The 27,052-nt window shown below is 38.7% G+C and overlaps 1 protein-coding gene across 7 annotated transcripts in view; it reads left to right on the top strand.

Annotated features, from left to right (window-relative positions):
- Window positions 1-27,052, top strand: part of ESR1 (estrogen receptor 1) — a 447,068-nt gene that overhangs the window by 86,850 nt on the left and 333,166 nt on the right. Inside the window, exons 1-2 of one of the 7 annotated variants that reach the window (XM_017957423.3) lie at window positions 19,501-20,345; window positions 21,734-22,157. The exons of 5 other annotated variants lie outside the window; for them this stretch is intronic. The gene's annotated coding sequence lies outside the window, so the exon portion shown is untranslated. Of the gene's footprint in view, window positions 1-19,500; window positions 20,346-21,235; window positions 22,158-27,052 lie in introns of those variants that run through there. One more of the 7 variants, XM_017957420.3, reaches the window with a different exon arrangement.

Below are 27,052 nucleotides of genomic sequence, written 5' to 3'. Positions count from 1 at the left end.
TTATTATTTTTTGAGCCTGAAAAATAATAGTCATTTTTATTGGTATAGCTTCAAGCATAGTTTATTTCCATGATTTATATTTTAGGAAATTTCAAGTGCAGAAAAATTGCCCAGTAGTTAGAGATGGTTGGGTTATGAATATGCTCTCTGTTTTTTGGTGTATTTTTTTCCAGCTTTATTGAGGTATAACTTACAAATAACATTGTATATGTTTAAGATGTACAACTTGATTTTTTCAAAATTAATTATTTTTTTGAAGTAAATTTTATTGTGTATACTTAAGGTGTACAACATGCTGTGAAGAGATACATATAGATAATAAAATTATAACTACAGTGAGGCAAACTAATGTATCCATCATCTCACGTTGTCATCCAACGCTAAAATCTATGCAAGGAGCAAAATTGCGGAATACAGTACAATATGATTAACTATAGTCCTCATGTTGTAGATTACATCTCCAGACTTGTTCATCCTATATCTGCTACTTTATAGCCTTTGATCTACATCTCCTCATTTTCTTCCCTTCCCCCAACCCTCCCCATAACCACTGTGTTATGTTCTATCTCTGTATATTTGACTTAATAAAAGATTCCATATATAAATGAGATTATGCCATTTTTTTTCTGTGTCTTTGTTTGTTTCGCTTAGCATAATAACCTCCACCAGGCTCATCCATGTTGTGGCAAATGGCAAGATCTCATTCATTTTTAAGGCTGAATAATACTGCATTTGTGCATTTGTCCACATGTTGTCACTTGGGTTGTTTCTGTATCTTGGCTGCTGTGAATAGTGCTGTAATGAACATGGGGGTGCAGATATCTTTATGAGGTGATTTCATTCCTTTGGATATATATTCAGAAGAGGGTTTGCTGGATCACAGGGTAATTCTATTTTTAATTTTTTGAGAAAATTTCATACTGTTTCCATAATGGCTGCAGCAGTCTACACTGCCACCAACAGTGTACAGGACTCCCTTTTCCCCACGTGCTCACCAGCACTTGTTATTTCTTGTCTTTTTGGTAATAGAAGGGCAGGACATTGTTACATGTGCTGAACAAACACAGCAGAACAGTTACCAGCACTAACTCTGGAACTGGCTCACTCATGTTCATCTCTTGTCCCTACCAGTTCCTAACTGTGGAACCTTGGGCAAGTTGCCTCTCTGTGCCTTCCTTTGTTACTTGGAGATGATAAAAATAATGCTTAGAACAGTTACTGCCATATAAAAAGTGCTATTAAGTGTTTGCTATTATGTGTTGAATTCAGTTTAATAGAATCATCATCAGGATCACCAGCGATTTATTGAGTGACAGTGTGTGTTTTATTCATTGATCGTCATTACACTTAGAATAAGGCTGGGGATATAAGAGGCATTCAATCAATGTTTTTGAGGGAATGAATTAATGAATGGGCTAGATGTTATATATACAAAGAAACATGTCTAATTTCTTTCCTTCAGGTCTCACAGATGGTTGAGAATACAAGATGGAGATAAGATGAAAATTGAATGGTGCTTAATATAAAGCACTTCAAGGCTGCCTCTTTCAGAATCATTTAGGAGGCTTATTAAAATTGCAGATTTTCTAGCCAAACCTTCATCGATCTCAGTTCCATAGATCTGGACGTGGGTCCAAAAATCTACATTGCCAAAAAGCTCCCCAGGGGCTTCCAATGAATTCCCAAGAACAGCCAGGATTGGGATCGCAGGCCAGGCAGTAAATGATACAGGAGATGAGACGAGGGAGAGCTCTGGGGGCGGAAGCTGTTGGAAAGGCCTGGTGGGAGAGGAGATACCTGCAAGGGATGTAGGGCTTGGGCATGGGAACCAGCATGGGGTTGACTTGATTGTGGGGGATTAGACTGCAGTAGAGACATTCTGGTCACATTTGCCCACCCATCAGCTCCTTCTGTCTCCTGATGTGCCCTAGCAAATTCATGTGCAAAGTACACAAGAGCAATTTGTTGGAAAGTACCTAAATTACTCTATTTACTGAGTGCTTTACTTGCACTTATAAATCTGAAACAAATTATCAAGCAAATAAACAAGTGTGTGGATATGGAGCAGAAATACCACTCATAGCATCCTGAACTTGGCCCTCTGACTCAGTAATTAGTATCCTAAAAATGAGCTCAAACATCACATTTTATTTTCAGATTTTATGTACTTCATAGAACTTGGTCTCTGATGTTACAGAGATCTCAGTAACAGTTTACCATATCTCCAGAATTCCTAACTTCTCAATGGTGGCATCTCTCATTAGAACAGGTAGTCACCAAATAGTTCCACACAAAGACTCTCCCAATGTGTCATTTATTAATATAAACAAACAGATTTGATATACAATTAATATACCACAAAATCACCCATCTAAAATATACAGTCTGGTAGTTTTTAATATATTCAGAATTCTGCAGCTTTCACCACGAATTAATTGTAGAATATTTTCATCACCCCAGAGCCACCCATCCCTACCTTTAGTCACTTCCCATTTGCCCGGCCCCTGACAATCACTCATCTACTTTCTGTCTCTATGGAGTGCTATTCTGGAAATTTCATATAAATGGAACAATACAACATGTGGCCTTTTGTGACTGGCTTCTTTTACTTAGCATATGTTATGGAGGTTCATCTGTATTGCAGCATGTGTCAGCACCTCATTTCTTTTTGTGGCTGAATACTATTCTACTGTATAAATATACTTCATTTTCTTTATCCATTCATTAGCTTGTACACAACTGGATTTCCACTTTTTGGCCGTGTACAAAGTTTCTGTATGCATGTATGTTCTCATTTCTCTTGGGTACCTAGTTAGGACTGAAATTCCTGGGACATGTGGTAACTGTATTTATCTAACTTTTTGAGAAACCTTCAAAATAGTTCCCAAAGAGGCTTTACTATTTTATATGCCTACCAGCAATGCATGAGGGTTCAATTTCTCCACATCCTCACCGGCATTTGTTATTGTCTTTGATTATAGTCATCCCAGTGTGTGCGAAGTAGTATCTCGCTATAGTTTTGATTTGCATTTCCCTAATGATGAATGATGTTAAGCATCTTTTCAGCCATATTGGCCATTTGCATATCTTCCTTGAGAAAACGTATGTTCAATTTTTTTCCATTTAAAAATTTGATGATTTTAAATTTTATTGTTGAGTTGTAAGGATTCTTTATATATTCTGGATAGTAGACCCTTATCAAATACATGATTTGCAAATATTTTCTCCCGTTTTGTGAATCTTTTCCCTTTCTTGGTAGTGTCCTTGGATGCACAAAAGTTTTTAGTTGTGTTGAAGAACAATTTGTGTATCTTTTCCTTTGATTACTTGTGCTTTATGTGGATATCTAAGAAACTGTTTCTAATCCTGGGTCAGGAGACTTACACCTATGTTTTCTTCTAAGAGTTTTATAGTTTCAGCTCTTATATTTAGGTCTGATTCATTTAGAATTAATGGTTTGTATATAGTGTGAGGTAGAGGTTCAAATTCATTCTTTTGTGTGTGGCTATCCAGTTGTCTGAGCACTAAATGTTTAGTCCATTTTCATCCTTCCATTTTTTCTTGTCCAGGCTGTTGAAGTAGCCTCCTCACAGCTCTCCCTGCTCTTAGCTCTTCTCTACCAGAGTTCACCTCCCACCATACTACCAGTTATTCGTCTTATACACAGATATGATTATGTCCTTTCCTTAATAAAAAAAACTTTATTCTTTCCTTAGTTCCTATAAAAGAGTTCAGATGTTCAACATAAAATTTCAGATCCTATCTAGCCTGACCTCAATCCACCTTCTAATTTTATTGTATTCCTTCTCCCCTCCCACTTGCTACCCCATCCCAGCCATCCCTGCCTTCCCAGCTGGTCTCTTTCTGGCCTGAGGGAGACATTTGGCCTGGATATATATACATGGTATGGCTTTGGTTGCTTACTGTGGCATTGGTGCTTATGGGATATCCACTGACTTTAATTAATGGGGTGTTACCAGCACATTTATCCTATTGAAATGACTTGAGGAACCGGTTTTCAGGACTAGCAATCTATTTTAGAATAATTTGGAAGAAAACAAACCTTCATTTTATGGGTAGACTAACATAAACAAACTATGACATATATCATATAATCATAATCATTGTTATATTTTAAATAATCAACCATCCATCATCCCAAACTCTAAGACTTTGTTAGTAAGTTTTGTATGTCACAGGTTCATATTTTTCACATTCTGACACCTACATTCAAGGCCTTAAACTTTACGAGAGACTTTCATCATTGAGATTAAACTAGAAGTTATTATTTTAAAAATTATATTAATTTTAGTTGTGGTAAAAACATAGAATATAAGTTTATAGTAAAAACATAGAATATAAGTTTTACCATCTTGATTTTGTTAAGCAGTTTACTAGCATTAAGTATATTCAACAGATGTCCAGAGCTTTTTCATCTTGTAAAACTGAAAGTGTAACCCACTTACCAACAACTCCCTCCCCATTTCCCTCTCCTTCCAAAGCCTGGCAACCACCATTATTCTTTCTGTTTCTGTTAATTTTACTACTTTAGATACCTCATATAAATGGAGTCATATGGTATTTGTCTTTTTGCAACTGGCTAATTTCATTTAGCACAATGTCCTCAAGGTTCATCCATGTTGCAGCACGTGACAGGGTTTTCTTCCTTTTCTTCCTTTTCAGGGCTGAATAATACTCCATTTTATGTCTATATCAATTTTTTTTTGTTTATCCATTCATCTGTTGGTAGACATTTGTGTTGTTTCCACTTCTTGGCTATTGTAAATAATGCTGCTGTGAACGCAGGTGTGCAAATCTCTTTGAGGATTCTGCTTTCAGTTCTTTTGGATATATACACAGAAGTGGGATTAGGATTGCAGGATCAGATGATAATTATTGTTTTAATTTTTCAACTTATCTTCTCTAAAGAGAACACTAAATTATATTTGTGGGGTTTGTGTCATTTTAGATATAGCTCATGAAGAAGATAACTTTACATTGTCCCTGCAACAACGATGATGGGCTTCAGTGATTGTCGTAAATGAGTCATGATTACTTTTGTGTTTTATAACCAACCCTATGCATCTGAACACAAAAGTCAAACCTTTTTAACACCTCAGGTGTATTTTACATCACAAAACAGAGAAAAGGCATCAATCAAAGCTGCTTAACAGCTAATACGATTGTGATTACATGTGATATGGTAGTTGAGACTGAAATGCTATTTGTAATATAAAGATTATCTTAACTGAGTCTGATTGAGGTGAAAAAAGGGCACTAATTAGGGTGACAATATGAATTTGATTTAACTTTAAAGTATTATGAGAGAAAACATTCTATGTCACAACTCTTTTACATAATGAACTGGGGTTTAGGTATGGAGTGGGTAGAATAGTGGTCAAGAGCAGGGATTCTGGAGTCAAGTGTTTGGTGCCAGTGCTGGCTCTGGCCATTGCTAGCTGGATGAGTGCCACTGGGCAAGCTCCTCACAGTCCCAGATTTCTCATCTGTAAAATATGGTTAATAATGGATTGTGGTGGCATTAAATGAATTAATATATGCAACATGCTGGAATGACGCCTGGCAGGGAGGAAAAGCCATATAAGATTTTGTAACTGATTTTCTAGCACAAGCTATCCATTCTTAGGTTGTTCTGTCTTCCTTGTGTTGTCCCACACATCAATATTGTCATCTGCAAAAAGTACGCAAGTATGTCTCTTTTAACTGAATGGTTTTAAAATGAGGACTAATCGACGATCTAAAATCCCCTTTCCTTTTAGTCAATTAGCAGCTCATAAATTGAAAGTGTGATGGGATAGAACACTTTGTACCCAGAAAGCTCTTAGGTTGTACTGCTGAGAAAACACTAGGAGATTCAGTGAGTGCGGCACAGATACATTCTAGGTGACTGGAAGAGTTTCTAATGAATGAATCACTGAATAGGCAGATGGGTTGTGGGAGGCAAACCATGAGTAAATTTTTTCTTTTACTACAGAAATATTTCCAAAAGGTAAATACCCAGGTTTATGATGATAGACTTTCTTTAATGTTAAAGTCATGCTATTTTTTTTTTTCTGGGTTTCGTTGCCTACACAGCCTCATCTGCTCTTTGCAAACATTCCCTCTCAGAATGGGTATGAAGATCAGGTGCAACCATGTATGTGATAATGCTTCTAAAACTATTTTTCTTACAGTTTTATTGAGATATATTTTGCATAAAAATATAAAATCCACCCATTTAAAGTACAAAGCTCAGTGGTTTTCAGTACATTCACAGAGTCGTGCAATCATTGCCACAATTAATTCCTTTCTGTCTCCATGGAATCTAATTTTGGACATTTTATATAAATGGAACAATACAATATGTGGTCTTTTGTGTCTGGCTTATTTCATGTAGTATAGTGTTTTCAAGGGTCAGTCATGTTGCCGCATGTATCAGTACCTCATTCTTTTTATTGCCAAATAAGACTTCATTGTATGGGTGTATACTACATTTTATTTTCTCATTTATGAGTTGATGAACATTTGGGTTTCCACTTTTTGGCTATTACAAATAAAATTGCTATGAACGTTTGTGTGCGAGTTTTATGTGGATACACGTCTTTGATTCTCTTGAGTATATGCCTATTAGAGAAATTTCTGAGTCATGTGGTAACCCTGTATTTAGCACTTCCAGGAACTGCCAAATGGCTGTACGATTTTACATTCCAATGAGCAATGTGTGAGGGCTCCAATTTCTCTACATTGTCATGTACACTTGTTATTATCTCTTTTGTCATAATGGGTATGAAGTGGTAAAACTACTGAAAGAAGTAATATATTCATGGAGTAAAAGTAAAATTGAAATATGCAGAAAGTATTCTCCAGGCCCAGACAGTCTCCCAGAATTACAATTTTTTTCTAGAGTTCCTGAAAATTGTCTGTGCACATATGATGTATCCCTAGATATGCATTTTTAAAAACACATGTAGGAGTATGTTATTTTGTATCATTCTTTCTCAGTTAATAATATACCTAAGAGCAATTGCTATAGAACAGGTTGACCTGCCTCATTCTTTTTACTCTTAGCAGAGTCTTTTTGTGAGGATGTACCATCATTCGCATAAACAGCTTTTCTAATGAAGGGCATTTTGGTTGGTTTTGCTCCTATAAGTAATGCCATGAACATCCACATACAATTGTTCTTGAGTACATTTGCGAAGATATTCACAGGAAAAAATAAGTTATACTGCTATATACTACCACTAACAGGGGATGAGAGTGCCTATTAGCCCACAGTCTTTCCAACTTAACACTGTGTGTTATCAGCCTTTCCCATCTTGGCCAATGTGGTAGGTAAAAAATAGCTCAGTAAAAGTCGACTTGACCTATAAGGGACAAATCGAGTTTATGTTATAAAGCTTGCAGTTCAACGTTGAAGTTGAACTCCAGATGATATGGTTAAAGCTTTCAAATTTCTGAGAAATATGCAGGCATAGAGATTGTGTCTAAATTTGCCTTCATACATAGCATGTCCATTTGCTAACTAAAGAAGGTAATTAGTTCGTTTATTTATTCAGCTGGCATTTATTCAGCATTTATCGTATGCTAGGTGAACTTTAAGTGCTAGAAAGAAGAAGGATGAATAAGACACACACATTGCTCACAAGTAATATATGGTCTAATGGGGGGACACATATATAAATCAATAAGCATAATGGACATGAAATAGAGGCAAGTATTATCCAATAAGCTGTGTGTATATTAGGCCATAGACTAAGATACTGTGGGGAAAAAAAAGGACCCTCAATTACTTGGGAAAAGACAAAAAAAAAAAAAAGCTTGTGGAAGAGGGGTGACAGTGGACATGAGAGTAAGGAGGGTAAGCCATTTTTAATTTTTTTTTTTTTTTTTTTTGAGACGGAGTCTCGCTCTGGCGCCCAGGCTGGAGTGCAGTGGCCGGATCTCAGCTCACTGCAAGCTCCGCCTCCCGGGTTCCCGCCATTCTCCTGCCTCAGCCTCCCGAGTAGCTGGGACTACAGGCGCCCGCCACCTCGCCCGGCTAGTTTTTTGTATTTTTTAGTAGAGACGGGGTTTCACCGTGTTAGCCAGGATGGTCTCGATCTCCTGACCTCGTGATCCGCCCGTCTCGGCCTCCCAAAGTGCTGGGATTACAGGCTTGAGCCACCGCGCCCGGCCTGGGTAAGCCATTTTTAAAATAAAATTTTATTTTAACTTTAATTGACATAGTAAGTGCACATATTCATGGGATAAAATGAGAGGTTTTGACACATGTGCATTGTGTAACGATGAAATCAGAGTAATTAGTAAATCCATCATCTCAAACAATTATCATTTCTTTGTAGTAAAGCATTCAAAATCCTCTCTTCTAGTTAGTTTGAAATATACAGTGCATTATTGTTAGCCACAGTCACCCTGCTGTGCAATGGAACACCGGAACTGATTCCTCCCATCTAACTGCAACTTTGTACCTGTTGATCAACCTTTCCCCATAGCCATTTCCTCTTCAGCAAGAAACATGGAAATTGTACACATTACTTCTCAAAATACATTGGCAAGCCACTTCTAGTTGCAGGGTAGACTTGGAAATTGAAGTCTAGCTGGGTGACTCTGTGCCTCCATATTATTCTGGAGGAAGGGGACCATGGAGCTAGGGTCCCCAGTCTGGGAGGCAGGTAGAGAGGCAGCTTGCTGTGCCACTGTGATATTTTTAGCTCCATGGGGGGAAAAGAACTACTAGATAGAGCTCTGTCAACACAGATCTGACAATCTCATTCAGAAACAAGTTACGGACCGGGTGTGGTGGTGGCTCATGCCTGTAATCCCAGCACTTTGGGAGGCTGAGGTCAGGAGATCGAGACCATCCTGGCTAACACGGTGAAACCCTGTCTCTACTAAAAATACAAAAAAAAATTAGCCGGGCGTGGTGGCGGGCACCTGTAGTCCCAGCTACTCAAGAGGCTGAGGTAGGAGAATGGCGTGAACCCAGGAGGTGGAGCTTGCAGTGAGCCAAGATCACGCCACTGCACTCCAGGCTGGGAGACAGCAAGACTCCATCTCAAAAAAAAAAAAAAAAAAAAAAAAGAAACAAGTTACAGAGACCTCAAGTGATTAGTAAATAAGATTATTCTATAGAATATCTTATGGTGACATAATCAATATGATTTCAACACTCAGCTAATAAATGCTATGAAATATGATTTATGTAAGATGCCAATTGACATGTCAGGTTTTAAATACAAAAGGAACGAGGGAGGGAGACATGAATATAGATGGGTGTTATCAGAGAAAGACACTTAGAAACATTTCATATTGTGTCATGTAAACTAATACCTACTTCTTGGGATATTCATGGTTTAGTTTTTAAGGTAGGTTCAAGACTTTTATATATTCAAACTCTTCATGCAAAAAAAATTCAGCTCTGGTTGTGTACATCCACATTTACAGGAATTGAATTTTTCTTTTTGTACACTTGTGAGTATATTTTTTCCTATGGCAAACGTTTTCCAGAAACCAAAAGTTATCTGTGTTACTGTCCCTGGTAACCGATACTGTGTCATAAATCGCTCTCAGCAATGGCAGTTTGGACAGTGATGGAGAGTTGGTGACTGGGAGTTTGCAGAGTGTGTTTAGTGGGACGGTGGGCGAGGGGGAGAAGTGGTATTTGGTTCCTCAGTCCCAGATTTGGGTCAATGTTCTCACAATCCTGGTGAGCAAGGAGCCTAATTCTTTAGGAATTTTAAAAGGTTTCTTTTAGTGAAGAACATTTCCCAGGTGTCTAATGAAAAATTATAAATGACCAGGTATAATTTTGCCAAGCTTTCCAACCTGGTTTTCCTTTAGGGTGAGAAACAATCCTTTGATTTTCTTGAAGTAGAAGTCTCTTCTCAAATGCTAACAGTAAAACAAGACCTTTTCAGACAGATTTTGTATTTTGCCATCAAATGTGCAATTTTTGAAGATAGGGGACTTGGGAAGTTATTGACAATCAGGTAAACTTCGTTCTGAAAATCAGGCTTAATTTTATGACTGTGATTAGAAAGTTGAAAAAAAATCACGTTCTCACAAATGGAAAACAAAAGTCAGAGTTCAAACTGTTTATCCTGTTTCTGTAAGCTTTTGTTCCAGAAACCCAAGAATTATTTGCGGAGAACATGGAAAATGAACTCAAATAGAGGGAAAAAATGCCTTTTATGTGAAATGCAGCAAAAGCAGACAGCCTTGGAGAACTGAAGCTTAAATAGTGTAAGAGTCTGAGTACTAGTCTTCAGACACTTAAAACAGCATTTGATAGACAATTTAGATACTTAAGGAAACATTAATCAGCTTGGCATCAGCATTAGTGGCTTCAATTTTTGGCTGAGCCTGACTTTGCCATACGATCCTGGACAAATTTGCCTAAAATTGGTGATATTAACCTCTTTAGGGAAAGGCTCTGTACTGGGAGTTTTTTGAGGCCTCTGATTTGTGGGGTCAAGCTATAAAACAGGAAAAAACACATGCTCATTTGTATAATTTTTACATGTATTTGGTCCATAATTGTATAGCTAGGCAATTCATTCATCATCTGTTTGAGAGTAAAAGTTTGATTATTTTAATGTTACTACTTCTGGTTTTTTCTCTTCTCACATGTTCCCAGTGACTCCTTTCTGATAACCCAGATTGTCATCATAGAACGCATGTAATGCCGAGAATCAGACACAGGGTCTTGGAAAACGAATGACAGCAATGGTGCTCCGATGGCAGTTTTGTCAGACTTTGAATGTTTTATGAAATCACTGTTGATAAAAGTGAACACCTTCTACTGCAGGTAGAAATTTAGTGAGGAAAAAAACCCAAATAGAAAGAGTTAATATCCAAACCTGGAGACTTACCTGGTAAGGTTCACTTAACGGGTAAAATGTGATCCAATTTAAACAAAGTATTTTTAGTTTTCTCAGAACAAACATCCTACATAAACACAAAAGATGATATGAGGCATAGATATAACTTGGTTCACAATATTTTCCAAAACTATAGTGTACCAGCCAGTTGGTTCAGCACACAGGAGAGAAGATCATTATTAATGTGCTAATAGCAGCATTTTATTCTGAAACCACTCTACATGGTTACAGGGCTCAAAACGACATATTCTAACAGGAAGATACATTACCAAAATATTTTAATGAGAATATTTAGTATGCATTGAGAGGTCCGCATTTTCTTGCAGAGACCTTGTAGGTAGCTCTTTGAGATTTCTGTCTCTGTGCATTTAAGTGAAGGAGTTGGTTGGGTATTTTAGTTGGCAAATTTTGCAGACGTGTAGCTTTGGTAGTGGAGAGGTAATAGTACCATGCCCTGCGTGCTGGTGAGGCAGCCCCATAGCAATAGTGGCTTTTAGCAGCTACCAGATTTGCTAAAAGCAGCCATGTCCAATTAGCAGTAAGTGCCATGCACCTGCAGTTACTAGGAATTGAACCTCTTTTGAGGCTGAATCTTAATGTAGCCTTTTAAAAAAAATAGCAAAAATCTTACTCATACTCTGAGATAATAAAGAAAAATTAGCAATGGCAAAATGGACGCACTCTGAAATGTATTATTAATATTGATTTAGAATATGGGGGAAATGTAGAGTCAATGACACATTTAATTGGCATAATTTAAAAATACTGTTTTATCAGTTTACTTCCTAATTTTGAATTCAATTTTCATATCTATATTGCAACTGATTTTTTTTTAGACATCTATAATATTGCTGCAGGCTCCCTATGTATGTTTCCATAATTTTCTGCAAAAGGTTTTCACCAGAATAAAAAAAATTATAGTTTAAAATTGCAAAACTGTAGAAAAAATATTCTCTTTGATTTATTTCCAATGTGTCAAATTCACCACAATGGAAAGGACTACACTATAGCATTAAAATGTTATTTTCAACAGATAGTACTTATTTTAACGTGTGCTCAGCATTTAAAAATATTTAATATTCTTTTCTAAAAATGCTTACATTCAGAAACTATTTATGAGGGTTCTGAGCAGTATGATGTTTCTTTCTGTGCTTCACTGCTTTTTCTCTTTTAGAGGATATTATAGGAGAAAAACATTTGTTAAGCAATTTCCGGAGCTACTAGGTTCTAACAAGACCAATAGACTAATACAATAATTCATTTCATTGCAACTGGAGAGTGTACTTTTCCTTTATTCTCAGTCATAATTTTTTAAAAGAGCCAAGAACACCAAATCATCAAATCTAATGTTGAACATGTAGTAACTTTTATTTGCTGATCATACTCTGAGATTCACCATAATGAATAAATCATAAGTATTAAAATTTCAACTTTTTAACATACCCACTACACTGCTAGCATAGTAACACAGTCACCAACTACACAGCTTCTTCAACTGTTGACGTGCTTTAAAGTTAGGATTATGGTATCCTGCCAGAAAGATCCTACAAACTATCACTATTTTGGTTTGTCCTGCCAGCCATTGAGAAGTAGACAATTTCTATATACACAAACCAGTTTGGAAAATTTATGCAAATAGGAAGTTATTCTCAAAATGGGTTGATTGCATTTTTTTTTTTTGAGACAAGGTCTCACTCTCACCCAGCCTGGAGTGCAGTGGCGTGATCTTGGCTCACTGCAACCTTCACTTCGCTAGTTTAAGCGATTCTCCTGCCTCAGTCTCCCAAGTAGCTGGGAGTACAGGTGCATGCCACCACTCCTGGCTAATTTTTGTATTTTTAGTAGAGACAGGGTTTCACCGTGTTGACCAGGGTGGTCTCAAACTCCTGGCCTCAAGTGATCCACCCACCTTGGCCTCCCGAAGTGGTGGGATTACAGGCGTGAGCCACCGTGCCCAGCCTGATTGCATTTTAATGTATTGGCTCCCAACCAGTAGCAACAGTCTGGGTGTACAGATATTGTCAGAGTGTTTCTATTCAACGTGTCAAATTATTTAGGTAAAAGTTTGGCTCAACTTTGTTGACATGGAATTTCTATATCCTCCAGTTTCTGGTTTAACTGGTTTATGTGGAAACGAATGGAAACACATGGTTAAGTCCCCCAGCCTCCAGCTTCTCTCTTCCTCTTACCTATCTTTGTACTTGCCCACTTTTCCTCTTGTGGGCCTGTTCCTAGAATCCATTATGTTCTGTGGGTGACATCAGCCTGCTACTGTGGGAAGAAGTAGAATTTTATGGTGCCCAAGGTAAAATCGACTATGATGATGCAGAATGAGGACCTGGAGAGGAGTCAGAGATTGCAGGGGATCAAAAGAGAGAAATCAGAGATGCTCCCACAAACAGAGAAAAACTTCAGAAGCAGCAGGAAGGAGAGAGTAAATGGAGAACAAAAACTCAAGTCAAAGTAGTCAATGGAAAGAAACACTTTTGAATTCCAGTTATAATTTGGAAAAGAAACAAAAATTTGTTTTAAATTAAGAAAAAAGTCACTTATAATTTCCTGAAGTCTAGAAAAGTGAAAAACAGTTAAACCTCTTATTATTAGCTAAGAAGTGTCTATTATTATAAGTTTGTCACTGGAGAGAACATAAAAATCTCTATCTATTGTTATTTATTTATTTTTTTTGCATAAGGGATAGATAAAAGAGTGTTTATTTTATTTAGCCTTTGGCCTATAAAGTAAGATTTATGAAACAAAGGACAACCAGAAATGATAAGGTTTTTTCCTAATTTCTAATTATTTAGCAAAACCTTGATTGATTTCTCTCAGGCTAGTGTCCATATTACAGTAGCAGTCAGCCTTCATTTATCTTACCTGGGACCATTGCTAAATCCGATGTCACTTTTCAGTTTTTATATTAGGTGATCATTTAGCCGCATTTCACCTGGTTGATCATTCCTTCCATCTTGAAACCTCCCTCGACCCGGCTTCCGACATACTTTGCCCTCCTGGTTTTTCTCCTTTTCTATTGGCTCACCTTCTCAGTCTCCTGCTGGTTGCTCCATTTTCCTACAATCTCTCAAAACTGGAGCTCCTCAGATTCAGTCCTTGGACTTCTCTCCTTTCTCAGATTGACATCTGGAGTCATGGCTTTAAACACCACCTATCACTCCCGTTCTCCTTGAACTCTAGACGGGTCCATCCAGCTGCTACTTGACATCTCCACTGGGATTTCTAAGAACTTTCCCAAACTTAACATGTCTAAAACCAAATTCTGGGCTGGGGGTGGTGGCTCATGCCTGTAATCTCAGCACTTTAGGAGGCTGAGGCGGGCAGATTACTTGAGCCCAGGAGTTCGAGACCAGTCTGGGCAATAGAGAAACCCTGCCTCTACAAAAAATACAAAACTTCGCCGGACACGATGGTGCACGCTTGTAGTCCCAGTTACTGGCGAGGCTGAGGCGGGAGGATTGCTTGAGCCTGAGAAGTTGAGGCTGCAGTTAGCTATGATTACACCACTATACTCCAGCCTGGGTGACAGAGTGAGACCCTGTCTCAAAAATAAATAAATAAATAAATAAAAGTAAAACCCAAAAAACAGATTCCAAATCTCCCCTTTAAACCTCCTCTTCTTACAATGAGTCCTGTCTTGATTTATGGCAGATCCTTCCTTCCAGTTCTCAAGCCAAACACCATGGGGTCATTCTTGACTCCTCTCTTCCATAGGCTCATCTAAACATCAGAGTATCCTGTTGGCTATCTGGAATGTAACCACTTGCTACCACTGCCATCTCCACCCACCTGCTCTTAGTTATCGCCAGAGTTCCCTGGAGTGTTGGAGCAGTCACAGAGCTGGTTTCCCTGCTCCTAAGCTCGTGTATATGCTACCTATTTATTTGTCTATCTCTCTACACTAGAATATAAGCTCTATGAGGGTAGACTTCTTTGTTTTGTCCAATGCTGTATTTCCAATATTTACAACAGTACTGGCCAGTAGGTACTGTCAATTAATGGTTTTTGAATAAATTGAGAGTAGCAAATTCTAACTGGTGAAAATAAATTAAATGGGCCGGGCATGGTGGCTGGCGCCTGTAATCCCAGCACTTTGGGAGGCCGAGGCGGGTGGATCACTTGAGGTCAAGAGTTCGAGACCAGCCTGGCCAACATGGCAAAACCCCTGCCTCTACTAAAAATACAAAAATTAGTTGGGTGTGGTGGTGCATGCCTGTAATCCCAGCTACTCGGGAGGCTGAGGCACGAGAATCGCTTGAACCCTGGAGGCGAAGGTTGCAGTGAGCCGGCATCGTGCCACTGCACTCCAGCCTGGGTGACAGAGCAAGACTCTGTCTCAAAATAAATAAATAAAATAACAATAAAAAAGAAAATAAATGATCTCACAGGATATCATTTTTTGATTGGAGGAGGAGAGAAAAATGTGTATGTGTGAGGGTACAGAGAGACATCCTTTGCATTAGTGAGGGTTCACATCAGAACTGTCTAGCCTCCCTACTTGCTGGGTCCTGTTACCTCTCTCCTGAATCCAATAATACTCTTGTGCACACCTTTTACTGGTACTGAGGCTATTTTAACGTTCCATTAAAAAAAAAAAAAGAAAACATTTAAAATACAAAAACAAGGCTGTACTACTTTAACTCTGACCTTAGAAGACTCTCAGTTTTATAACTGTTTAGAGAAAATGTGGAAATGTTTGCTGGCCCCAATCTTTTTATTACTCATCTCTATAAAGAGGCTTTTAAGGACATATTAAAAAGTTTCCATCGCTCTTGTCTCTTGCCTTTCTTCTCATCTTCCTTTCTTGTACCCCAAATGGCTGAAAGCAAGACCCTGAGAGTCTGGAAGAAATATATTCTGGTCAGAGCAGACTGAGCTGGAGCTGGCCTAGAACCTTGGATCCTGACCTCAGAATTGCTGCTCAAATTACTGCTCTCTGAAAGAGTGAGCTCATGCATGTTTATTATTACTGTGAACAAATTTAGCTGTTGTTTCACCCAAAAGTTGAAATTCTCGCTTGGACCCCTTTGCTTGTTTGTGCTTTTGTACATGTGTTTTCTCATGTGCTACTAGAACCAAGACAAAAGCTTCAGTTCTCAGAACAGGTGCCACGACTGCGGAGACAAAACAAGAGCTATAGAGGGGTGTGGTGTGTGAAACTGAGAAAGCAGGTAGTTTTTCAGAAAAACTGAGAGCCAGGAATGACTTCATCCATTTCCTGTAATAAGGCGACGGTCTGACCTTGAGGAACCTATTAGAGTGTGCTTCTAAACAGAGGCCATTTCGAGGCTGAGTGTAGGGGAGTGTTTACCTTTGACTGTTTTCTGAAGCAAGGTATTTTATAAACTGTAAAGTGGCTTATACAACTTTAGGAATGTAAAGTTTGGCAAAGTCTCCAAAATCCCTGGGAGTTGTAAATGTGCAGGCCATATGAAGTCTTTGTAGTTTCATGTCTTGCTGTTCAGCATTCTTTAGAGTCACCAGCATGGTAGAAATTCAGTAGGAATTTGGGTACTTATGGGCTGGTTTGTTTGTTTTCCCAAACATAGGTAGCAAAATGGATGCTAAGAAGCAAATGACTTTTACTATTTTAGATGCCTCAGAGGACACACTGTCATAATGCAACTTAAAATATACTTGTCTCCTCAGTTCCTTTTTATGTATTTATTTAATAGTCTTCAACCAATTTGTTCTTCATTAGCTGTTCTATAATACTTCAAGAGAAGCCATGATAATGATGCATTTAGGATCAGAAAAATATAGCATGTGTGAGTTCCTTTAGACTTTAGAGAATATCTAACCCAGCCTTTCATTTTATAGAAGAGGAAGGCCAGGCATGGTGGCTCATGCCTGTAATCCCAGCACTTTGGGAGGCTGAAGTGGGCGGCTCACCTGAGGGTCAGGAGTTCGAGACCAGCCTGGCCAACATGGTGAAACCCCATCTCTACTAAAACTACAAACATTTGCTAGGCCTGGTGGTGGGCGCCTGTAATCCCAGCTACTCAGGAAGCTGAGGCAGGAGAATTGCTTGAACCTGGCAGAGCTTGCAGTGAGCCAAGATCGTGCCACTGCACTCCAGCCTAGGCAGCAGAGTGAGACTCTGTCTCAGGAAAAAAAAAAAAAAAAAAAAGAGGAAGCTGGCGGTGAAGACAGGCAGTGACTCACCCAGGGTCTCACACTGATTTGCTGGCAGAGTTAAGCATTAAAAGGTGCCTTTCCTAATCTCTTTCCAGTGTTCTTGTCATCACAATGCGTTAAAATAAAAATTACTAGCAACTTGGGAGTAATAATGATAAACTTCTCAAAATCTACTACATGGTCTAGAAAACCAAACATAAGGCCGGGTGCAGTGGCTCACGCCTGTAATCCTAGCACTTTGGGAGGCCGAGGAGGGCGGATCAGGAGGTCAAGAGATCGAGACCATCCTGGACAACATGGTGAAACTCCGTCTCTACTAAAAATACAAAAATTAGCTGGGTGTGGTGGTGTGCGCCTGTAGTCCCAGCTACTCGAGAGGCTGAGGCAGGAGAATTGCTTGAACACAGGAGGCAGAGGTTGCAGTGAGCCGAGATTATGCCACTGCACTCCAGCCTGGCAACAGAGCAAGACTCCATTTCAAAAAAAAATAAAACCAAACATAAAACCAGAACATTCTTGTGAGTTCCATTACATAGGACAATATGGTCCTGCTGATCTATTAAAATTATGTTTATAAATTAGAGGCTCTTTACTGTATTTAAGGTGCTCAAACAAATGAAGGTAGGTTAATATCTCCTTGGCCTTCCCCACCATGCCCGGCAGCTTTAACGCTGCAGAACACCGGTTGGTGGCTGATATTTAGATAATGGAAATCTTGGACACATTTTCATTTTTGATAAAATGACATGGCACTATGGTTACATTTTACAAATATTTTTGCTGATGTATATCAGGTGGCACACCCAAGAAGGAACAGAACTTCCTCAGGGGTCATTCTTAGGAAAGTGGAGCTTTGCTTCTCTGATCATCAGAATTGGATCCTTCAGGTATTAGGTTGGTGCAAAAGTAAACACGGTTTTTGCCATTACTTTGAATTACTTTGAATGGCAAAAACCGCAGTTACTTTTGCATCAACCTAATACCTTTCTTTATCAGCACCTGGAAGGGTTGGTAAAATTCAGAATATTGTAAAATCAGTAAAAGCTTAATCAAATTTGTCTATATCCTACAGATTAGTCTATGCATAGTATTAAACAGCTTAACTGAAACACACATGCATATGTGTGAGTAAGCTGACATCAGGGATCACCTTACCATGGAAAATCTAGGGAAGGTTAGCTCAAGTTTCAATTTGTGAAGACCAATTCCCCTACCGCGTCCATATATACATATTCGCAGGAGACTTGTTTCTTCAGGGCTCTCTTTGACTCTCAGCTCTTCCTTTCTGAATTAGTAACTGGTGGGTCCCTTGGGTCACAATCGTGTTCCACACTGGGTGGGTCCAGAGATAGAACTCATTGCCTTTCTTTGAATCCCACACAAGACCACCCAACAAGGCATTGTAGTTGGTGGAAAACTCCACTGAAGAAAGGGTCTATATTGCAACAAACAAGCATCTAGAAATAGAATATTAAATATCCCTCCTCTTAAAAATCCATTGTCCAATTCAGACTTCAGCATAATGTATTCTCCTGTCTTCTTTTCTCTGTATTTCCATCTTGAGAGCAGTCCTATTCTCTGTGTCCTGTCTTTGTTGTCTTATGAAGAATATTTTGGCTTATCCTTTGTTTTGTTCTCTCCTTCCTGGACCTATTATGGTAAATGTGGAATTTGCAAATAGGCTTTTGCATTCCCCAGCCTGCTCCCTTAATGCTCTCTGGTGAGACACTTCTTTGAGTTCTCTGAGGCGAGTTGCTGCCCCCCAGCACTTGCTCTTCCCCATAACAGTAAACACACTGCACATACTTATTCCACAGACTGCTGTGAGAACTAGATGGAGGCTATGTGCAAAGCTACAAGCTCTTGGTAAAGTGCTAGAGAAACTGGTAGACACTGTTATTATGATAAGATGTTCAGAAAATAATGGATCGATTAAAGTTTCACTTATCTATTAAAAGATATAAAACTCTATGACTGAGACCTTTATGGAATACTGGAAAATATTTATGTATGCTTATTAGCATACTGATATGTTTCAGTACACATTTCATGGATTTGTGGTTAAGGATGTTACTTTCAAGAAGATAACTATACATCACTCTATACTAGCATGCTGTTCTGTTCTTGAGAAATAGTGGCTGGACAAAGGGTATGCGAACGTTTCTTAATATCTCATCTAATACCATTTTCCCACTGCTAATTATTTAACACATGGAAATGTAGGTCAAAGCATTAAAAAAAAAACTAGAACAGCAATACGTTGGTGGTTGTCAGATGTTCATTTAAAATATTTATGTTTTAGCCTTATTTTTTAATACTTCCTTTTCATATTAATTTTCATATAATTTTTTATTATAAAAAAATTAAAAAAAATTTTTATCATATAATTTTCATATAATTTCTTTTCATATAATTAATTTCATATTAATTAATTTCATATTAATTAAATATTTAACTAAAGAAAATAATAATCATTTTCATGGAATACTTTAAAATAGTAGAAACAATCATGAATAGAATTGAAGATTAGGCCTATATTACCCTAGACTCTGTCATTCTTATTCCTAACCATTTACATAGGAAATTTAGATTCACCCACTTCTCTTTCTTAGAATAAGATTCACAGGTTTTTGGGCATATTCCCATTGCATTCCTGACTGAGGAGGTGTTCAAATCCCTGCTTTTCTACTCCTCAGCCCTGTGACCCTGAGCAATTTCTGTGGCTCACTGTCCTCATCTGTAAAATAGGATAATAATAGAACACATGCCTCTAACGTTGCAGTGATCACACGAATTAGTAGATGCAAAACAGTAAGCCCTCCATAAATGCTAGCTATCATTGTCATTTCATAGCCAGCCCCACCATGGATGGGTCATGTGACCTGAAGCAGATTTAAATTCTCTGGATTTCAGTTATCTCTAATGAAGGAGTTAGGCTCCATCAGTGGTTCTCAAACTCAAGTGAGTATCACAATCACCTGGAAGCTGTGTTATGACGCTGAAGGCTGGGCCCCACCCTCAGAATTTCTTACTCAGTAGATCCAGGAGGGAGCGCAATATTTTGCATTTCTAAAAAGCTCCCAGGTGAAGTTGATGGCTGACCTGGAGACACACCTTGAAATTCCTCTGCTTACTCTAAACAAAACAGTGCTTCTTTATCTTGAGCGCACGTCAGAACCCTCTGGGGAGGTTAAAAGTCCCAATGAAATCACAACCTCTGCAGATGGTAACCAGATCTCAGTGGCTTTTAAAGTTCTCCAGGTGCTTCCATTGAGCAGCTGAGGTTGACAACACTTCCGAGACCGCTTTCAGGTGAAAAAGAACTATCATTCTAACTTAAATGAAGGAGAAAATGAATTCGTGATTCTGACACCATTATCTACTCGTTCATGCATGGGCTTATCCCATGAGAAATAAACATTTACTAAGGTGTATGCATGTTTGTAGAGTATCCATTGGGAAGCATGTTGTACAGCTTGTAGTAAAACAGCATGGTGCATGCTGAAACTGTTAGAGACTTTGCAGGTTATTTTTTATAAATTAGTTTTGATGGTGTGCTGTTTGATTATTGGAGAGTGGTGTGAACATGTTTCTATGCATCCCAGGGGGTTGCTATCACCTTTAACGGGCCTCTTTAAATCCCAGCTCTTTCATTTACAAATTCTATGACCTTGGATGAGTTTCTTCACTTTTCTGTGCCACAAGTTCTCAGTAAAATGGAGATAATTATAGAACCTACTTCATAGAACTTTGAGAATCATACAGGTAAAGTTATTTTACGTAATTAGCACTCAAAAGTGACCATTAATAATCTAACGTTTTAAAATATATGAATAGGCTAGATGCAGTGGCTCACACCTGTAATTCTAGCACTTTGGGAGACTGAAGTGGGTGGATCACTTGAGGTCAGGAGTTCAAAACCAGCCTGGCCAACATGGCTAAACCCCGTCTCTACTAAAACTAGCCGGGCGTGGTGGTGTGTGTCTGTAGTCCCAGCTATTCAGGAGGCTGAGGCAGGAAAATCGCTTGAACCCAGGAGGCGGAGGTTGCAGTGCGCCGAGATCACGCCACTGCACTCTAGCCACGGTGACAGAGTGAGACTCCATCTCAGAAACAAACAAACAAACAAACAAAAATTAATAGTTTAAACACTTTGAACGTATTTCAATATATAAAGATACGTAATTTTTATTTTAAATATATTAAAATGGATAAGTTTGAAATACATAAAGTAAATACATAAAATTAATGTTAAAATGTTCACTGAATGTTTACATTTTTCTCTGTATTACTAAGAGCAATTTATTGCCTTCTGTGTGATGTAATATCTAGAAAGCATGCCTATGTAATTCCCAAATTATAACCACCGTGGCTCCTGGACAAGCAGGACTATATCTGATTTTTTTTTTGCATCTTCGTCACTACCTGTCACTCTGAGATCACTTGTTGTCTTTCTATATGTAATCACCTCTAGGTACACTTCTTTCATTATTTCTGCGCATTCTCTCCACTTGGCTGCATTCTTCTGTGCATTCTTTTCTCCCACGTTGGAAAGAAATATGCATATTGAGCCATTCCAACCCCTAAAGGCAAAAATCACTAGCCAGTGTAGAAAGTGAAAGCAAGGAAGTTTTTGGTTATTGTTGCTGTAACTTTTTGACGTGCGTACATATGTGCGTTTTTTTTTCCCCCCCCTCTAGGGGTGAAATGGGGGTGGCGTTAGTCAGGGGTTACTGACAGAACAGTGTTCCCTACTGTGGTGGAGAGACTAAGACTGGGAAAGATTCTCCAACGCTGGGAAATGCAGACGTCCAGTCTTGAAAAACAGTTTGTGGTTGGTCCTTATGTCAGAAGAGGAGTGTATTCCCGGAAGAAGTCCCACAAAATATACCCAGAGCCCAGGTGCCTTTCTAAGACGAACCAACATTCACTCACAAGTTCAGCTAATATGTGACAGAAACACAAGAATGAACAAAACTCCTGACTTGACCTTACAGCTGATGGGAAGCTTGGGGACTGGACAGAGAATTAAAATACAACGTGGTTAGGTACAACTTACCTGTGCCAGAGGAGTGACGGAAGGCCTTTGATGGGAGTGATGCCTGGAGGATGGCAGGGCCACAGGTAAGTTAGGGGGCCGGGAAGGGAAAGGGCGGCCATGTGGGTAAAGGGAAGGAGGCTAAACTCAGCAGGGAAACAGGCAGTTCCCTGTTGCTGGAGCAAAGCATGGGGGTGTGGCTCTCCTGTCTCTGGCTTTGCTGTCAACAGGCGAGATTGGCAAGTAGGGCGACCAACCGGCCTGGTTTGCTCAGGATTGGGGTTTCCTGGAAGGTGGGACTTTCAATACTAAAACTGGGACAGTCCTGGGCAAACAAATCAGGACGGTTGGCCACCCTATCTTTGTGTGGGCATCTGCCAACTGAGTCATGGGCCTGTCTGGTTTATTTATTTATTTATTTTTCTGCCTGAGTAACAGAAGAATATGTTAAACATATGGCATATGGAAAAATAGAAAGAGAGGAGATAGGATTTTTATGTTATAGATTGGAAGAAGACACCCTTGATGAAGGAGGTGTTTTTACTTTGGAGAAAGACTGCTTCAGCCGCGAAAGCCAAGGGGTGGCACCACAGGGAGAAGTCCGCACTGCGCTTGTGAGGACGGCCAGTGGGGGACTGCTGAGCCCAGGGAGTCAGTCCTCACAATGAAGATATAGTCTGGGGGAGATAATGCCAGAAATCGATGGAAGAAGTGGAACAGGACACAAATTTAGTGGAGTTTCTTTACAATGTGTGCTTCCTGTCACCAGTTCATTAACCACGATAAAAACGATTATGTTGTTATAGTCATCAAGATCCAAATTATCTACCATTTTAAGATGTCTGGCAGTCACAATGATGATCACTGAAGACCGAAGAGATCATTTCCTCTAAAAATTATGTTACGTTAACCCATACTGGCATCAGTGTCTGTTACATGTTTGCTTTAATTTTGAGGTCAAATACGACACTTGTAAAACTAGCACTTCATGTGATTCTATAAGCATTAAACAACTAAACATATTTACTTCATTTTTTTTGTGCCTTTGAATCAATTAAAACAGTGCTGTACAATAGAAATCTGTCAGTCACACGTGTCATTTAAAATTTTCTAGTAATCATATTAAAATAGTAAAAAGAAGCCAATAAAAGTAATTTTAATAATATATTTTGTTTGACATAATATATCCAAATATCGATTTCAACATGGTCTAAATATAATAGTTATTAATGAAAAATATTACATTCTTTTGGCTTTGTACTAAACATTTGAAATGTGGTGTACGTTTTTCACTTATAGCATATGCAATTCAGATGTTACATTTTTATTAGGAATATTTAATCTGTAGATAGATATCTTAAAATTTACATTTGAAAAATAGATTCGGACATGTAAGTTGTTACAAGCATACTTAAAAGTTTTCAGTGACTGACTTGAGTGTCAGTTTTAAAATTTAAATCAATGAAATTAATTAGAATGAAATGAAAATTTAGAAACTCTATTCCTCAGTCACACTAGCTACATTTCAGGTGCTTCATAGCCACATGTGGCTGGTGGCAGCTGTATTGGACAGCAAAGAAGTAGAATATATTTGGAGTAAAAATTTAAAAGTGGACACATTGTGTTACTCTCATTAGCCATGCTATTGCTATTTTTTTTCCTATAGCTAATTACAACCTTAGGATCCAGTAGGTTCTCCCTTTTTTTAAAGCATTAGTTCCGTGTCCTCCCTGTAGATGGCAGCACTTTCTTCCTAAAACTACAAGGAGGAGGAGTTGCCTGGGCTTGTCACTCAGATTCTGGCACTTTTCATAGAAAGAGTCTGAATTATCTGGAAAATTCTTTGGTAGCATAGGTCAGAATCTTTTCAGCTCTATTGTTATTCTGCACAGATGGCTGTTGATTATGAAAACAATCTCTCAGCCTCTAGTCCAGGATATTACTCATTCCTCAGTTCAAGAAACTCTAGAATGACAGGAGAAAGGGGTTCAATTACAGAACTGTTATCAAAATGCATTGGTTTATGCATATCCATGTTTTGGAAATGGTGACTCCAAGAGACACTTAGTAAAACTTTTCAAAGTAGATGAGAGACAGTTTTTCCCTCGCATGCTGTGGCAATATTAATCTATGTTTTCATTTTCCACTGGACTTTGTAATTGAATTTTAAGGAATGCATATATGGCTTCATATTTATATATAAGATATCCATATCCAGTGTTGAAGAAATTAACAATAAAAATATTTACCTGTATAAAATTCGTGATTTTTGAAGCACCCCTCTCTTCCCCTTCGCACTGCGTTTGTGGTAGGAAAACATGAGATAAGGAACGAGGTACTAAGGACAAAGAAGGAGCGATTCAGAGGTGGATTTCCTGAGGACCAACGTACATTTTGGCGTAGCTCATGAGGACTCTTTGATACTCAACTCTAATAAATGGTGGTTTGATGTCTTGATTGCTTTTGATTGACATTTAAAAATTATAGGTGGGAGGCCGGGCGCGGTGGCTCAGGCCTGTAATCCCAACACTTTGGGAGGCCGAGGCGGGCAGATCACAAGGTCAGGAAATCGAGACCATCCTGGCTAACACGGTGAAACCCCGTCTCTCCTAAATATACGAAAAATTAGCCAGGCGTGGTGGCAGGTGCCTTTAGTCCCAGCTACTTGGGAGGCTGAGGCAGGAGAATGACGTGAACCTGGGAGGCGGAGCTTGGAGTGAGCCAAGATTGCACCACTGCACTCCAGCCTGGGCAACAGAGCCAGACTCTGTCTCAAAAAAAAAAAAAAAAAATTACAGGTGGGCCAGGCACTATGGCTGGTGCCTATAATCCCAATACTTTGGGAGGCCCAGGCCTCACAGATCGCCTGAACTTAGGAGTTTGAGACCAGCCTGGCCAACACGGTGAAACCTGTCTCTACTAAAAATACGAAAGTTAGCCAGGCATGGTGATAGACACTCGAAATCTCAGCTACCCAGGAGACTGAGGTGGGAGGATTGCTTGAGCCTGGGAGGCGGAGGTTGCAGTGAGCCAAGATAGCACCACTGCACTCCAACCTTGGTGACACAGTGAGACCCCGTCTCAAAACAAAACAAAACAAAACAAAATTTAAAAAAAAAAAAAATCACCCACCTCTTTTTTTACTCAATCTGTTTTCCAAATAAAAAATCAAGATTCTATTTGAATTTTAATAATGATTTTGGTTAGTTTTATAGCTTGAATACTATAGCAAGTATAATGTCTAAAATGCTGTGATTTTGACTTAAGAAAAAAATTTACAGTTTTCTTAATATACTCTTTAGTTCTTTTAAACTCTAATACATGAAATGCATTGCTAATAAGGGTAGGAAGGGGAAAGACTGGGGAGAAAGAGAGCTAACTTATCTAGCGATAGGTACATGTCAGAAGCTGTAGTAGGTTCTTTTGCATGTGTTTACTTACATTACCTTCTCTAATCTGCATTGCAATTTTTTCATAGACAAGGAAACCTAGACTTAGAGAAGTATAATACCTGTCATCTTGTAAATGACAGATATAGTTGAGAAAATCTACTGAAATGGTTTCGCTTCTTATCTTGCCAGACAACATATAAGGACTTATTCTATATGAAGACATCTGATAAATGAAAATATGGTTTCAGGTTCATAGAATCTTTTACACCATGTATTTCTGGTTCTCTTTCTTCTATTCAGACCATTCTTTCATCTGTTTCTTTTGTCTTCTTTTCCAAAATGTAGCAATTGCCCCAGATTCAGTACTTGTCTCCCTTCTTAACAATCACATCCAATCCCATGGCCTCAACCATCTTCCCATGCATATAATTTCCACATTTACAGCTTTATTCTCTTCATTAGTCAGGATAGGATAATTGCTGAACAAATAACAGCATATATCTCAGCTTAAGAGAGTAAAAGTTTATTTCTCTCTCATGCAAATTCTATTGCGGATATTCCCTACCTCCTTCCCCAGGTGGCCCTCACAATGCAGTGACTCAGGGAACTAATCCTTCCATCTTAACCTATTTTAGGTCTTAGACCCCTTTAAGTCTGGTGAAGCCAATAAATCTCCTCTCAGGACAGTTTCTAAATGTGATAAAAGAAAAAACAGATATAGTGATAGATCTAATAATTAAAATTCAAAGTTAATTTCAAATTAGCGATAGGTAAATATATTTCAAGATGTCTGCACTGAATACAACGTGATATGTAATGTATGTGATTTATCTTGGTGACAAAGACATTGATATTGCTAACACTATTATAGCTGCCGTCTGTATCCACAAAGGGAGATGTCAAATTCCAGTTAAAAGAAAGATTTCTTCATCCAAGTTCATGGGACTTCCTGAATGGTACAGACGCTAAGGTCTAGTGGCTCCACAACTACCAAAGCCTTCTTAGCGTTCTCTGCTGGAGCTTGTGCATCCAATTGACTGACCAGCAAAGAACTTGCAGAATAATAGGATACATTTGTTGGGTGGGGGGAGCAAACCTAGAAGGGGCATATACCCCTTACAATTATAGCTCTATGCGCTAGAATAAGTTATATCATCCCTCCTAGATATGAGGGGACTAGGAACTGTACTTCAGCTGTGTGTCCAGGAAGAAGGTAAGGTATGGGGAATGCGGAGCAATAGTTGTTTGAAGCAAGAATCATCAGTGGATGCTAAAATTACGGAGGGAAAACAGGACCAGAAACAGGGTATTTTGAAAGTCTCAAAGTTCCTCCACATAGGATACTTATTAATTGCAAAGGGCAAATAGTAACTTTACAGGGAGGAAGAAATCTGGCAGACACTACCATATCCAAGTGATCAAAGGTGACATCAGTAGTGGGACACATTAACATCATGTGCTTCTGATATGATGCACAAAGGAGAAACAACCTCATTCTTGTGATGTTCCTGCCAAAAATCCATAACCTGAAAGAGACATCACAAAATCCCCAATTGAGGGGCATTCCACGAAATAGCTGGCTAGAATTC

This window comes from Papio anubis, chromosome 6 (assembly GCF_008728515.1).
Source record: "Papio anubis isolate 15944 chromosome 6, Panubis1.0, whole genome shotgun sequence".
Taxonomy (NCBI): domain Eukaryota; kingdom Metazoa; phylum Chordata; class Mammalia; order Primates; family Cercopithecidae; genus Papio; species Papio anubis.
The sequence above is the reverse complement of the archived record's forward strand: the minus strand, read 5'-3'. Positions and strand labels throughout refer to the sequence as shown.